Genomic DNA, 16,910 nt, shown 5'->3' with positions numbered 1-16,910 from the left:
GGCCTGTTCTTTTCTGTTCTATGTCAACCACAGGACCTAGTACTATTTCCGCCTGACATCCGGGACCTGTGCAACCTCCCCCCTCCCCCTCGCGCTTCTGTGGTGTATCATCTATAAAAGGTTCCTTTGAGTTCGCAAAACCGAGACATTTGCTTTAATTTGAACTGATACCTTTTGCGATCTTGACCTGGCCACTTGTGTATGATTAGACCACCTTATATCTGCGTGGAAATACGTGTCACATCTTCAAACACAAGTAGTCAGAACACGGTAACCCTCAAAACATCTGCTTGACGATCGTAGTACATGTACAACAAACTTGTTCAGCTGCCGTTACAGACAGCTTTACTTTGTAATCTTCTCGATGGGGAGATGATGGGCTAGGATATCGACAGCTACGAGGGTAAACAACGGGGATACAATGCGTTGAAAGGTGTTGTTAAGGTCTGTTTGTGACGGTTGAGATTTGAACCTAAATGTGGTTAGAGTAGGAGAGACGGGTCATCAGAACTACGGGAACAGCTGCGCCGAGAACAGACAAGGTGAGACAGATGATGAGATGTGAAGGCTAATCTCCAAGCAGATCTTTAGGGGCACAATCATGACGGTTTCTGACTGGATCCCAAGATCTAACCAATTGACTTATGGAGTTGGATCACTGTCGGAATACAGGGCAGATCACAAAAAGGTCACAATATTCCCATCCAACCTCTGCTTGGAGAGCACTGAGCAGTGAATGTGACAACCTCCTAAACACCCAGGAAAGTATGGGTGACAGTTCAACTTGATGAAAGTGATCAAAACAAAACGAGATACAGAAACCCGAAGTTCTGCTGTGGTTCCAAGGCAAGCCACCAGGGGGCCCAAGATCTAATCATTTCTTCGACTAGGTCAAGACCTGACCTCATACCAAATTTCACAGCAATCCATCCATAGATTCTTGAGCTATGCTGTTAAACCACAAACATATGCTACCAAAAGTATAACCTTCTTGGGGAAGACATTGTGAACGACGTACCTACAGCCTAGAAGTCCCGGCTTACATAGTAGCTAGGTCCGTGGGTAACACGCCGAGGGACACGTCGGACGGGAAACTTCACACACCAGCTCACCCCGCCATCCATTTTCACCCAAAATGTCGGGCACTCCTTTTTTCACTTATCATTTCGAATGACACGCTGAGAGCATTTCGCGGATTCCCCCTTTCATAGGCCTGAATGGCAACATGCCTTCTGTGCGGGTAATTGCTGCTCTGCGAACTCTAATGCTGACGGATCAATTTGGTCTTTTCATGGGGACATGGGGCCTCGCATTATATGTGCGCGCATAGCTGTATGGACGTGAATAGGAAGGCCATGGGAGCTCTCCGACACCAGACACTGACTCATTGCTCCTCCGTCTGCCGCGTTTCTACACCACTGAAGCTTCTTTCTTCCCCTGGCGCCCTGTCTATAGTCTCTACCAGACTTCTAGATGGACTGAAAAATAGTCGAAATTTGTTAAAACAGGGGGAATATTCATTAGTGTACGCCGCTGGTCACAGGAATGTGAATACCTCTGCCCTCATATGACCGGTCAAGTCCCCTGTTTGGGCTGATTTCTACTTTTTTTTTCAGAAAAGAACACATCGTAAGCAAAAAAAGCCCTTCTCGTAAGCCTGCGAAGGAGGCTAGGCGTCAGCACGAAAACCGTACTCTCCATCTGTGTTAAGTTTAGATCTGAAAAATCACTGCTTTACGAGTTGGCCGAACGTAAGAATAATACAGTGGCGATTACTACCGACGACAGGGCTCGCACAATAGGAGGGATCAAGTCGATGAGGAATATAAAGCACTGTGTAGAGATTGCCACGCTTCATAGAGCGCTGTGGAACAACAAGGAACAAGAGGCCCATGTTTGCTTACCAATCTTTTGCTTGCTCAACGGATGATGTCACAAAAGAATGGACGAATGCCCGGATTACTTCGCTACGAGGCAGAAAGTCTCCAGGATTGAAGTGTTGGCAACAGGATTTCAACTTATAAAGGAGCTGTGGTCGGCGTGTTTACATAGAAAAAACAAACTTGAACAGGCTATGATGTGCAAGGGAAGCGTTTGACCGTCGTTACTATTTTTTTTAGGATACATGTACAACCTAGCTAGGTACAATTTGGTCCAACAGTGTAGTCATTTCACACCATTTAAATTATTTCACGGCAATATCAGTCTGCAAGATATATTTTGCGTGTTATTTTTTGTGAAGGTAAGGTTCTGTTCAGCTCACCAAAAGACGAATAAAACAAGAGCTCATGACACATCTGCTTGGAGCTTCTGCTGGATCGTGGGTTTGATGGTGTACCCGGATCTCCAAGTAGATGTAGGATTTGTCTCTTTGTTTTACGCGTGCGTTTTGTTTTTGGCATTTTGTAATTTCCAAGCAGATGAAGCAGTCGGGCTTGTTTTGAGCGTATTTGGGTATTTGTTTTGTACGTTTTTCTGGAGATTATGCGCTTTTTACAGATGCCCTTTGGGTCACAATCCTCCCATCCAACCTCTGCTTGGAGAGTACTCCTGGCAGACCCATCAGGGAGCGGCAAATTTTGGAGGAGGTGCGGTCGTTTAGGTGCCCCTCCCATTGAACCATCAAAATGTCGTTTGGCGAAGTCCTTTTATTGTGGGAGATTAGCCGACCGGCTGCGACTGTTACAACATAAACTATGAAACACAAGAGGCGAGTAGAACAGTCTCCTGGCTCCCGGGGATCGAACCCGGGCCCGCCAATCCACAGGCCGCACGCCATAACCGCTAGGCTCAAAAGGTCTGGACCAGTTAGAGTGGTCAGTTGGTGGCGCTTGAACCCCACTGTAAGTGGTACTGTAGGGGAGGCGAAGAGTTGACTGGATACAGACCACTGAAAAGACATTAGACTTAGACTCCGCGTCATGGTGTAAGAAAAATGCACACAAAAAATAAAAAGGCATAGAAAACCAGCCCACCACCCTCACACTCGAAGATGCCTGCACAGGAGGACCCCACATCTGCTTGGAGCCGAGGTCGCGGGTGTACCCGGTGGCGTTGCCCCTACGGTTCCAGGACATGTCGTCTGCACATTGTCAGATATACAATCACTGCCACTGGCTCTTACAGCACGCCGCAGCTGGGCTCGCCTGTCTGCCGGCTCGCCTGCAACATCTGGAACCTCCGGAACACCGCCACATAAACAACACCTCTGTTTACTTGCAAGTCTTTGTACTACATCATGAGTTAGTGGGTACAGGTGCGAGCTGTAGATATGAGGAGAGCCGGACCGCAAACGAATCAACTTCTGCGAGCTGCAGTCGTTAGAAACCCGACCGTTGAAAAAAAAGAAGTTTGGGAACTTGATGAGTTCAGTCCATCACATCTCCACTAGTACTTTGTCATTCGCAATGTATTATCAACGGTTGGAAAGCTTGTTTATTACCCCTTACAGTGATACCCAATGTGCTATGATCATCCATTTATGGGGGACGAGCACAAGCGTTGATAATGTGAATAGGTCGTAAATAAATGCTTTTGAAAAGCACCAATCTCTTCGTTTCCAGTCGCTTCCTAAACCTCGTATCATCTTCAGTTGTCCGTATTTTGGTTCAGTTCTCTCTTTCCCTGTATCCTATGTATACTTTGCATTCTCACAAACAAGTCCAAGAAATCGCACTGGTCAGCGCTAACAATAGAGTGAACCTAGTATGCTCTTTGTATTACGCCGTGCGCGGGCATGGCCAGCGTCAGTCAAATCGTTTTTCGGAAAAGAGGAAAACGCTCGCATTCCGGCAATGCCTGCACGATTAAGCTCCGTCAGCGGTGACTTTATCGCGGCACTTCTTTTCATGTCACCCCTGGTTTGTGAGAAAAGATCCCTGGCTTCCATTCGGACTGCACGTGAAGTTTGTCAGGCAGGACTGACGTCACCGCACCTGTTGGCCATGGGACAGACGAATGATGTGACGGCCGAATCGCGAGCTAGCTTCAGTTCGTTCTTTCTCGTCGGGGCATTGTACTGTATCTTGTAACTGTGTTGCTAGAACGTAAATTCAGCACTGTCGATGAAACGGCCAGAACATTTGTTGGGGATATCATACGTTGATAACGCACACAGAAGAAATGATGAGAATTGTTTTCCTTGTCTTCTTTTTCTGTCGATCTGGTTTTTTTCACGGTTTGACGGTCAGAGTGTCGTGGAAACACGTGTCAACAGTAGATATGTCAGGATGTCACTACTGGTTACAGCCTAACTTGAACAGACCAAAACGGCGGTTCAAATCGTGTGAACTGTGGAGGTAATGAACCAGTTCTGACGTGGTACCAGTGGGTTTTTAAGAGATACATATTACACGAACGCCGGCCAGAGAGATTAGATCAAGACAACTTGGCGATAGCAGCTGGCAAATTTATCAAGGGGTTACAAGCTGCATGACAAACAGTTCACTTTGATAAGCCCATAACACTGTTCACAGAGGGCGAACCCGTAAACAATTGTGAACCCGGCTGAACGCGGAGCGGCCTAAAAACAACTTGGGATCATTTAGTGATGTTGTCACGATGCTTCCGCGCCGTGGAAATAAAACAGGTGGACGGGACAGAGCGTAGCCTGGAAGCCAGACTGTTCCCAGGGCCTACACGGGCCAGCTCTTCGGCTCCAGGGCCAACATGCCCCGAGAAATTTTACTATAGCCACCCTGAGTTAGACCGTGAACAGGTATGTTGGTCTTGGAGCCGAGGAACTGACCTGTGTGTAGCAGGCCCTGGAAACAGTCTGGTATCCAGGCTACACAGAGCGGAGCTAGACGGTTCTAATCGTTTCAGTTTGGCAGCGCCGTTCAAAAAGTTCTAACTGTATCGAAAATGGGACGTCCCTGTCTCAACAAGACCCACCTGCGAGGTAGGAAAATGACAATAAATGGCAACAAAAGTAACATAATTTGCCAGACTAGGAGGCTGAACTCCGTGTCAAATCATTATTAATACCTTTTGGAATGATTTCTGGTATTTTCCCATCTCTCAGAAGCTATGGTCTGATGTAGACTAGAGATACCTCTAGACATGTCCGACACACCGTTTTTCCTGTCGTTTTGACTGATGCTCCACTCACTACTAATACTCTGATAACCTTTCAGTGTTCTTTAGGTGAAGCGACGCTGAAAATGAGGATGACAAGCAAAACCCGTTCGAAACGATCAAGCGGGGATATCTCACGGACCAAGTAGGCACGGGAAAAATCGCTTCTCTTAGAATATTACCGGACAAAATCGCTCGAACCCAAACGTGTATCAAAACGAGAAGAAAAATCTGGGTTACTAGCGGTACATTTATCAATATGTCACATGGTGTTATATTCAATTGCATACAATGGCTTTGAATGGAAGTTTGGGTCGCAGGCTGTTAAACAAATTGCAACCTACCATCAAACTAAAGCGCAGATGGCGTAAATTAAACCTAAAATCCCATGGTCTCAGTTAGACTGATGTTAAACATTCAAATGAAATAATTGATAAATGTTAAACATACGAAAATGTCAATGATCCAATGGTTCTCTTTATAGTCGAGAATATAATGATGTGTTTTGCATTTTCCTGTCGGAACGATATAAAGTTGTTCTACGCTTGTTTTTAGCATTTAGTATTCTTTTCTAACAGGGGTGAAGCGTTAAAAGGTTCAATACTAGAAAGGCGTACTTAATGTTGCAAACAAACAAACAAAACAGGCGCAAGACACCGAGAATGACCCGATCCTTACATCTGCTTGGAGATTATGTAAATGTCATGTACAACTTACTCCTGAGACGCGCTACTTTCAAAGTAGGGGAATCTAACTTCGCGCATGGAAACTTTTATTTGATCCTGTTTACTGCACACATTTTCACCCCTATAAACCATGATTGAAGACTTTCCTACATCGCATAGACAGCCCGCATAGTCGATAAATATTTCATGGCAACTAGCTCATATCAATCTTCGGTCTCCAGAAGACAGAAGGACGCAGGAAAAAGTCTCTCCATAGAAATGCGTGCCCAATCCTATTCTCCTCGCGCGCCTGTGGGTTGGAGATATGAGATGTGTATCACGTATGATCCAAATTCCTTTGGTCAGGGTTTTCAGCGGCTAACTCCCTTCCGAGCACTAACACGGCCTCACACATAGAGGATGGGGGGAGTGGGCCCATTTTTCATCCACAGACCCTGCACGCACATTACTAGTCGTAAATATTCGTAAACAATAGAGAAACGTGTCTAAGCTACCCGCACGGTGGTAGCTGAAAAGGTATTCAACCCACAGCGGACAAAACCAATAAAACTACTGTTTCTTCGCTACAGACACATACACTATAACAGTCGTACATCAGGAGATGACAGGGCATTGTAGAATTCTTTCCTCTTGGTGTATGCCGAGGAGAAATCGCCCGGCGTGGCTTACTACATTTGTAGTTATCTGTTTAGCGAAAGCACGGTCTTCAATCGTCCGGTATCAGTAACCCACTTCACCTCACTGGGGGACACTTACCTGTCGTTATGGTGACACGGTAAACAAAATGTTCCTACCCCACGTTTTCTTAAGGTCTGAAAAAACTGGTCGACAAACAACAAATCCTTCCAACGCAGAATTCGTCAGATATTTTGAAACAAAACTATTAAAGAGTGAATCCAGCGCGTATTACATGTATTAAGTGACGAAATACATAAAGTGTGTTTTAGGTTTGATTGCTCAGATGAAAAGACAACACGGCGTGATTTCTTAGTACTGCGCACAAGGCCTTATCAACACGGTTAACTTTGCCTACGAGTACGAATGAGAATTGATATTCCTTTAAAAACGGGTTTCGACGGGAAACTATCTGCATCTTATCATGAAGCAAAAATAACTTTGCCTCCACAGAATTCGAAGAAAGACTAGACCAGACAAGTCGCGAATGACGCATTCAAAATGTCCTAAAATGCATGGTAAAACATTGTACTCTCCTAGCAAGAAGATGTAAGGATTCGGCCCAGCCTCACTGTCTTTGTAACATCTAGTGCGTCTATCTTGTTGAGTGCACCTGTTTTACTCTTCGCCTCCTCGAGCTCTTTAACACGGGAGGATGACCACACTGAGAAAGTGCGCACCGTTAGAGAGAACCGTACAAACGCAGGAAAGGTTGCAAAATACACCCCGACCGATTCACCTGCTCTACAGTGTAGAATTCTGTACGTACGAAGAGAAATGGAGACGTAAGGGGAAAGAGGAATGTGGAAGATACGAACGTATATGTACTGACCAGTGACGCGTGCACCCCTGCCGCCTCGCTACCTGCCACTGTCCGACTGACACCTGTTCGGAACGGAGGCGGGATTTCGCACCTGGGTTTGCCGTGTGTCGTTACTAAACCCCTGTAGTGTGAGCATCACGCAAACCGTGTGGCGAGCAGATCTCCCCGGCATGGCCAACACATGTGGACCCCGAGCGAGTCAACAACGCCAGAATTGTTCTCCGGAAAGCTTGTACGGGGGAGAGTCGGAAAATCACGTAGAAATCCGCCGTTTTAATAACCCGGGAATCGTGTAGGTATGGCGGGTGCGGCATCTTTTAGTTGCTGTTGCCTTTGTGTGGAAGAAAAATGTTATGAAATGATTGTAAACGGGCGTTCTTTCGTGCGATCGCATGCGGCCTAGGGGATTTAGCGGTGTGTGCGGTGAGCCTACAATACATTGAACAGTGTTCCCCAAACACTTCACTCACTGGCCACTTTCTAATTTCCAAGAACCCTTATCGATATACTACAGAATGAAGGGGGGGGTGAAGACCTCTCCGCGTTTCATTCAAACTGAACGTCATTCTCACGCGACGATTGGGGTTCTCTTCATAAGTCAAGTTGTGTCTGAAACTTCCCAGATGTTATTCACAACAGCCTGTCAGAAATGTGCAACATGCAGCCCACATATTGCGAACATATGTGGGAGATACCGGGGACATATAGACACAGGTGTGAAAGCACAGTATCGTACGCAATTAAAGTCCTGTTTTACAAGATACGGACAAGGCGGTTTTGCACGGGTTCCTTCCAACACGTGGTGGCCAGTTGCCGATAGATTTTTCCGTGCGGTGTTATATAATAAAGCAAATATTGAATTAAAGCACTGCTAGCTGTTGGTTCGTGACCTCCAAGGAGTTGCAAGGATCAATCCCAGCCCCAGTGTTTTACGCATGTTTTTATAACATTTAGAACGTCTTTCTGATAACGTTAGTGCACCTTTCTTCATAGGGAGCTGGGACAGAACAGAAGAGCATCTTTAGGGAGAGACGGGCAACTTAAAAAGCTAGATTGATATGTTTTGTCACAGACATCAATGACCTGTCAGATGATACTTTATTGCATTCATTTCTAAGAAGATCTTATTTTCTGTCCAAGGCAGACAATACCCAAATCTTAATTTACGTCCAAACATTTTCGACGCATAGCAAACGCTTTCAATTACACAGATATACATTGTACAGTCCAAATTTTCTATTGAAATGAAATGAGGAGATCATGTTGGAAAACGATTGATTCATTCTTTCATTTTATCTCTCAGATGTCAGATCGATGTTATGTAAAGCTGCCGAGCCCCCCAAAAAAGGCTAGGGTCAGAAAGTTTTTGCCAGAGTGGGTGGGTAACCGGAAACAACATATTTCCTAGAGCTTTACTGCTAGCTACTGATCCGAACTTCCATCTGGACGGAAGGGGAGGGGGGAGTAACCTGTTTCTTTCAACAGGTGAGGTTGTTTGGTGCGTCATACAGGAGAGGTTGAATGCGCGGAATGTCAATTACAGTTCAGGAAATAGAACAAGCCACAGCCGTCCGAGCCACTCCCGCGCCCCAAGGCAGGGCAGGAAACCGTTTGAGCTGCCAAGACACTCGAGCAAGGAAGAATTTAGACTTCAAGGGGGTGAAGTCTGCCATCTCTGATGGTCTACATGTAGTCCTCAAATTGAGTCCGGTCTCCAAACGCAGGGATTGAGCAACCATGCCCACCGGGTCAAGTCAGGACAGGGCGTGTAAATTATCTAGGGGCGTGTCTGTATTGACTTTGCAGAAAGCCCCCCTCTAAGCAACTCCTCCTTCTAGCATTAGAATCACGTCCAAATGTGTTTTCCTCTTTATCCAATACAAGAGAAAAAGATGACACACTGAATTTTCGACGGTTTCCATCGGTCTTCATACGATAAGGCGGAAGATTTGATGAGTCATCTTTATCTTTTGTTGGATAAAGTTTAAGTAAACTTTTAGTATGTATAATACAAACACAGAGGAGACTTAGCTTCATTTACGTTTTTTACCTCATTGCGCATCTGACAGGAAAATATGAAAAAGTACATCGCCTTATTACCGACTATTAGAGAACCATTGGATCATTGGCGTTATTTTTGCGTGTTTTGGACATTCGTCAATTTATTTCATACTAACTGAGACTTTTGATTTTAACCTATGGCGTCTTCGCTTCAGCTCGACGGTTTCAATCTGTTTAACAACTTGTGATCCAAACCTCCCTTAAAAAACAACCGCATACAATAGAATATATAAAACCAAAGCATCACGACATATATATATATATATATTGATGAACGTACCGCGTACCGTTTGTAACTGGTGCTCAGCCCCTGCGTTTGGAGATGGACCGACTTTATTTTGAATCAAGGCAATCAGATATGGCAGAGTTCAACCTCTTTACGTAGGTCCGGAACGCACACATACAGACGTACAGACAGACACGCCCAAAACAGTGTTCTGCACTACCTGCATTTTTAGATCGCACGAAGACACTTTGGGAATTGCGTCACCAAAGGCAAGGGAACCACTAAAATTATGTTTTGATGAACGCTATGGATTCTGAAACGTCTTTCTGAAATGACCACGATGATAAGCCTACCGTATATCTGTCAATAAGATACGCATACGGTGAAGAATACGGTAAGAAGATATAAATATGAGAGACAATGGAAAAAGAAGAAAAAGTAGCATGCTTAGGGACGTCCTTAAGAATGACTTGAATCGGTTAAAGTTGATAAGCATGCAGCCATTCAAATCATGACTTATCCGAAACAAACACCGATTTTTAAACGGCCAGTTGAGGATGACATCGTCTCATTGCTAACTCGTAAGACTTACTATTACATAAAAATGCTTTGCATTGATGGAAATCATCCTCTAAAAACATAATAGCGAAGGGAAAATATATTGTTTTAATGACTATCGAATCGAATTGACAAGTACGCAGGCTCGAAGGGTCGGGCTTTTGGGCGGTTATAATATGCCTTCCCCTGGTTGTGAATCAGTTCTGATCGAACCCAGTTTCTACGGAGGCGGCATACAAGAGACCAGGTACAATCAAGATTGATTCACAACCAGAAAAATCACATCATAAGCAAAAAGAGCCCGACCCGCAGAGCCTGCTAAGGAGGCTACCGTGTCCTTGAATTTAAGGAATATACGGTCCTTTCACTAGAATTGTCACCCTAGAATTGTCACCCAGTAGAGGATGGCTGTCCATAAATCCCACTATGTTTGGCTTTTGAGACTGGGATCGGTTCACCGGCCGTGCATATCTACCGAAATGTTTGTAATTGTTCCAATTAGTCTTGAGCCGCCCGATACTGTTGTCACGAAGAAAATGCCCCAAATCCGCCCTACAAAAGAGAGATAAAGTCAGATATCCGAGTGGATATGGATTGAAAAGAGCTAGCATACCTGCAGTGTTCCAGTGGGGTGGGGGTGTTTGTGACCTCGCGATCCAGCCCAGTCATTAGGAGAGAGCCGCTCTCTCGACTTAATGATCGTCCCACGATTTGAGTCAGTGGCGGCTATAGTCTACCTGCGGCCTGGCCGTTGTGCGCAAGGGCCTGATACCGGGACTTACAACTTGTAAAGCTGCCAACCTCAGCATGAATGAGAGCCGGCTACCACAGAAGTCCCGAAGACACGTCCTCTTGAGTAGGGGCTTTGAGATAATGACTTCATGGGATTTATAGTGGAATCTTAAAAGCCTGCCGGACAACAGATCGGCTTGACTTGTACAGCCCGGGCTTGGGAGGAAGCCAGGGGCGATGCCGGGCCTTACACTCCCAGCGAGCACGTATACACAAGCGCAGGTGGGATTTTCTTGTCGACAGTCGGTTCCGGCAACCACCAAAGCGACAAAACGCAGAAGCCCTCAGAACACCTAACGACCGACGGACCAACAGTCGGGATAGCAAAGAGTAGAGGCTTGCTCAGATACCTGGTTAGCTATCGTTCTCTCGTTACGTTTTACGATGCCCTGATGTGGGTGGTCCTGAGAAGAAGCCAGGTGTGCTGAAGTCGGTCCTGTGCTATCACACACACGTCTGTTCCATCCCCGACACCCTCTCACATACTGTCAGCCTGCTGTTAAACAGCAGATACCGTACTTAACTTACCACGCTGACAGACGGCCACCCCGCGATGTGTGAACTATACTCTCCTGTAGACCTGGTCCTTCCCTTCTCCTCGCAGGCAGCAAGCTGGAAGTAAGCCGCGATTTCCCGCGAACACGGCGGACGGCAGGGGAAACGGTTTGACCCTAGGGGGAGGACCAATCATCCTGACACCCTATCCATCACGTATCTCTCCATCCTGAAGTGCTCTTTTATTTCCCCCTCATTGGTTCGTTGTTCGGCTATTAGCGGCAGCTGATTTATAGTGGAAGTTTTTGTCCGGTGTTGAGATGGCTGGAGGCGTATCAGCCCCACAGGGCGGTTCGTACAGCCCCGCCCATCTCACAAGCAGCGCTAGCTTCAACAGATCGTATCGTATAAGGTCTGGTACGCATACATAAGGATGATATACCGTCTATAGTTTCCAAATGTTGTGTTGGCTAAGATACTGTATGCAAGGGACGAAATTTTGACGCAACGTTCACCAAACATCCAACAGAAACCGTGAGAACTTTATTATTAAAATACAAAACAACTACTCCTGTACATGCCTGATAACACATTACAACTGAGGTACCATGCTGGACAAGGGTTAAAGGGCCTATAGTTATTGTTGATTCTTGACTTTGCAAGTGATTGTTGATAAATATAAACAATTCACCAGCCAGGCTGATCGCACGGAGTCCCGCGTATGCACATTACGTTCTGGGACAGTGCTGGCCCCGCCCCTCCCACAGGTGAGGTCCCTGTGACGTCACAACAACCATCTTTCAGCTGTCCAAATAGAACCAACCTGTCGACCATATGACTCACACCAGGACTGGTTGTCTTCAGGACAGGATGTACAGATGGTCAAATATCGCGTCAGGGATGGGGCGAGCGTATGAATGTATGAAGACCTTTATTATTCACATATGCCCACTGGGTTGAGTACAGGTCACAACAGAAAACGTCACAGTTTACAAATACAATGGCAAGCTAGAACTAGTCTGATGATATCGTGGATTTAGCTTCTTCTCGCTTCTTAGTAATGGTGTAAATATAGGTACAGATCTAGATGTGTTTTTAAATAAGGGTTTGTCCAAAGCCATTAGAAATATGAACTATTCTGTGTAGCTAAAGTTTATGAAATTGGAAAACATATATTACATTAGTTTATAAAGCTTAGCTCACGATCTCTTCGTTATATAAACTACACTCTACTACACGCGGGGTTTGATTTCGCGGTTGGGACAAAATGGAGTGTTCGCAGCGCAGTGGTTCTAAGTTCGCGGTTGCCCTGCCATGCAAGGTTTAACTGTAAATAGGAAACATTCGTGATGATTTTAAGTTCGCAGTGGAGAGTCACCGCGAAAACCGCGAATTAAATCTCTCCAAGCAGACGTTGGGGCGAGTGCCGGCTGTCAGAGAAGCTCGGCAGTCAGAAAATGTTGCAATCGTCCACCCCTACATCTGCTTGGAGATTAGGCCATATACTCCAGTCATCCAGATAGTGGGAGCTTACGATGGTAACGAATTGGTGTATAATCATTCAGGCTTTGACTGAACGCGTTTGGCGACGTACGGAGCTAACATACAGACCCATCAAATCAGAAGGTCGACTCGACTACTGACATTTCCCTCCCTACTTGATAAACCGGACAACCTGTCAGCACCACAATAAATATAAACAGAACAATTTGTCCAGTACATGTCACCTTTCCAGTAAATTGTCCGGGACTGACAGTCTTAGTTTCAAGTGAAACATGAAACCATGCATAACACCGGCACAAAACATGGTAAGACATGATAGGGAGAGCTAATCAGAAGAATGGTTGTTTTGTGTCCTTCGTTCTGTTTACTTGTATGTTCAGTATCCTGGCTTCCGAGTGATCCCACTGATTGGTGCCTCATGCTTCGAACTACACCGGGGTATCTATGCCTTCAGGCGCGGTGGTAGGGTTTTCAGCAAGGCCACGACAGAACGAACCATTGACGAGGATCTACCTGAACCCCTCCCCTCACAAGACAGCTAGATTTTACACGACGCTTCCACGACTGTCCTCGCTTCGCTGTCGTGGACCTATCATACGACATGGTTGCAATGATCGAAGCACAGTTTCATAATTTACAGTACAGTATTCTCTTTCCCCATTCTATATCACTGTATTTTCTACAACAGACTATATTTGATGTTGGCAATAGTCGTCTGCAACTGTTTGGTCCAATTCGCAGTTTAGTAAAGTGAAATTGCGTAGCGAATGTGTAGCAATTTTTACGGATTGTCTGTCAGTAGATGCAAGCCGTAGGCCCAACTTGTGTTGTCGTTTTTTTGCCAGTATTCAAGAGAGAATATGTATAAAGCTTTCTTGAAGAAACCTACTAAAACGTGTTCGCGCGATGACGAAACGACAGCGCGCAGACAACGTCTGGAAGCGATCGCCTAAAGACGCAAGTGTCTGTATTAAACACCAGTAGTACTTGACTTAACCTACCTAGTTACGCAACCAACCGTCAGGCGAACGCCTAGTTCCGTGTCGATTATTCATGTCGGATATCTAGCTGTGCCCTCATAGTGTATTAACTACAAGAGGTACGACGTACACACCTACCAGTTTCCACCGCACCCCCACGGTACGCCAGTCCCTCTCTACCTCCCAACACGGCGTCTTCTCCAGAAGCTACTGTGTCAGTGACGTCGTCGGGCTCTTAAGAGGGGACGGGCGGATCGTCAATCTGCCACAAACACCTGCGCGCGCACAGGTACGTATACCTGCGTGGCCCTCGTTAAACGCACATTCCCGTGTAAAAGCCAGCATCGCAAACTCCGCACCTGGACCGCCCCAGGCAGCATGCTAATCACTGTCTTGACCCCTCCACAGTGCCTCCCTACCGGGGTGTACATAATAAGAGGCTTCAGCCCACCGCCTTACAGCGCCCATTGTTGCCGTCAACTCAGCTGGATAATAGATATACCCCAGGTGTGAGATCAAAAACAACCACAAGTATCCTGTCTTCTGTCGTCCTGCCATTGTTCTCAACAGCCTGACCTCTCCGTCGTGCAGGGATCATCAAGTCGAACCCGACAGTCATTCAGTCAAACGACTGGTAATTACCGAGTACAAATTATCGGTAGTTTGGAGAGATGGTTATCTCAGCTCAGGTACTGGGTTCAAAGCAGAGACACAGTTCTGTGAATCGCACGTATTTTAAAAAGGCGTATAGGTTTACGTAAAGGAAATTAAGCCCACTCTGAATAATGTGGCAGAAGTAAATAGAGTAAGTCGGGATAGGTGTATGTATACGCTTGAAGTTTTGGGATGGTTGTCTTTTCTGGCGAATTATTGTAACTTTAATGATTTTGTTGCTATTGAACGGCGCAAAGTTGGGCTCTTTCCTTGGGTTCCTGGGTTCAGGTAAGTATTACTGTCGAAAATTTGTTCAAGCCAGGCATCATGAGTATAGAAGAACAGGTATACCCGTAATCAGTTTCATATTTCGTTTCGCTCTAAATATTGACCATAGCGTAATTACTCAATGACACGATCCTCAATCTTAAACATCGGTTTTAACCAAAAATTCCTATCATTGGATAAGTATCTACTTCAAAGATGTCAATTTAGTTAAAAGCTGCGTTTTTCTTAAATGATGAATCGACGGAAATGATTACACAGTTTGTCACAAAGCCCCTTTATTTCACTAAGATATGTCGACCGACCTCTTCAAGAATGCGTTTGAGAAATTCTTGTCGCTTCTGAGATGAAAGTGTTCCTTTTGGCCTATTAACGTGGACATACCAGGCATACTGTAAAACAATTTCGTATTGTGTTAGAATGGAGAGAGCGGGAAATTACAGTATCTAGATTGTCTTGACAACAAGTGAATTCTCCTGCCTTTTTCTCCAATTAGCTTTCCAAAGAAATAAAGGAACGACATTCTCATTAAAAATAAGGATCATACGTTAATCATTGATCTTCACCTGACAAGACATTTGTTGTTCTGTAGATCAGTTTCTTCTTTATTTCTCTGTCCGATATCTAAGACGTCAGCTGCTAACTAATATAAACTGTTCAACTGGAGAATAGTATGACTGCTGAATTGTCAATCTTTTGAAATTTTGCTTTGTGGAATTGGCTTACGATTATAAAAAAATGTTTCTGTGTTTTTTTTAAATTTTCTATTCAGAAATAACAGAGACAAAGACAAAGTGACGCTGCACTCAAGTTATACAACTTATTTTGTCAGCGCCACTTAACAAATTTACTAACTCATAGATATAAATATATGTATCTACAAGACCAAACTGACAATACAACAAAAAACTAACGTGTGCTGTTAATCGTAAGGCATCATAATATGATGGCTACAAGATTCTACGCGTATAGAACTGCAGGAAGAAACAGGTGCATCGTGATTTGGGTACTAGTATACAGTAGATTATAGATAGCCTTCTGCGCAGATATGTATTGTGGATGGCTGGCGGTTTTCTATGGCTTTTGTTGCTGACTTGAACTGTCTTAGGGATCACTTGCATGTCAGAAAAACAGCACAAAAATAGCGCCAAAAGCCACAGAAAACCGCTAGCCACCCAGAAGGTCTACGCGGGAGGCTAGAGTACGGAGAGGTTACTGTAAATGATTGATACCATTACATTATCCGCATTAAGCGCGTTCGCTTCGGGGTACAGCTCAGATCAAACCCGGCTGTAAACGATGTTAAATCCTGATTCATCAAACAGAAGGAATGCGGGGATAATAACTCTAAATTAGTAGCGGCAGTAGCGAACCCTATGATTATCCTATCAGCCCCTACAGCACAGAATTACCGGTAATAATGGCGGCCGCTGACGATGTGAGAGTTAATTTTTTTTACGCTTGCGGTTAGAAGTGGTGGTCACTAATCTCCAAGCAGATGTTAGGTTCTGCTCAGTGTTTTGCGCGTGTTTTTGGTACATCTTCTCTATCTAGGAGGAGGTGGATGGCTAAAAATGTGGACTATGAGAAAGACGAACAAAATTCCGCCAAAAAACGCGTAAACTTAAAACTCATCCCAACATCTGCTTGGAGATAAGTTGTCACGAGGTGCGGACTTTTTTCCTGTTAACACATTTTCGTCATTATTCATCATTGGAAACTCTCAGATTTGTTTGTTGTTAGCTGTACACGATGGCCACATAAGAGTAAAAGATTACGACAAATAGGACGAGATGTACAAGTTAACCACGATATGCCTTTAGTTAACAAAGTTGAGCATATGTTATGAACTCTAAATCTTTGAATTACCGTAGGACATCTTTAGATTTCATACTTATCGTAGCAGCCAAGATAGGAGGCCACTTCTAGAGTCCAAATTTATGGGTATCGCTGTCCTCAAGAGCAACTTGCCACCGTCTTTCCGACCCCAATAAGAAAAGGTGCAGCTAGGTAGGTCACTATTTCCGTTGTTTGCTTATTTTAAGAACCCACTGTCTCTAGTTCACCGCCCCTTTTCATTATTTTCGTCACAAAAT

General features: G+C 44.9%; 1 protein-coding gene across 7 annotated transcripts in view; it reads right to left on the bottom strand.

Moving 5' to 3' along the window:
- The window catches only part of LOC136448241 (bone morphogenetic protein 3-like), a 32,407-nt gene extending 18,253 nt beyond the window's left edge, over positions 1-14,154 (bottom strand). The window contains exon 1 of one of the 7 annotated variants that reach the window (XM_066447540.1): positions 14,010-14,154. The gene's annotated coding sequence lies outside the window, so the exon portion shown is untranslated. Of the gene's footprint in view, positions 1-1,018; positions 1,145-7,265; positions 7,389-10,718; positions 11,291-11,425; positions 11,551-14,009 lie in introns of those variants that run through there. The other 6 variants (XM_066447537.1, XM_066447541.1, XM_066447539.1 and 3 more) reach the window with 6 other exon arrangements.
- Between the last annotated feature and the right edge of the window lie 2,756 nt (positions 14,155-16,910).

This window comes from Branchiostoma lanceolatum, chromosome 14, assembly GCF_035083965.1.
Source record: "Branchiostoma lanceolatum isolate klBraLanc5 chromosome 14, klBraLanc5.hap2, whole genome shotgun sequence".
Classification (NCBI taxonomy): domain Eukaryota; kingdom Metazoa; phylum Chordata; class Leptocardii; order Amphioxiformes; family Branchiostomatidae; genus Branchiostoma; species Branchiostoma lanceolatum.
Note: the sequence above shows the minus strand (reverse complement) of the source record. Positions and strands in the feature narration are given on the sequence as shown.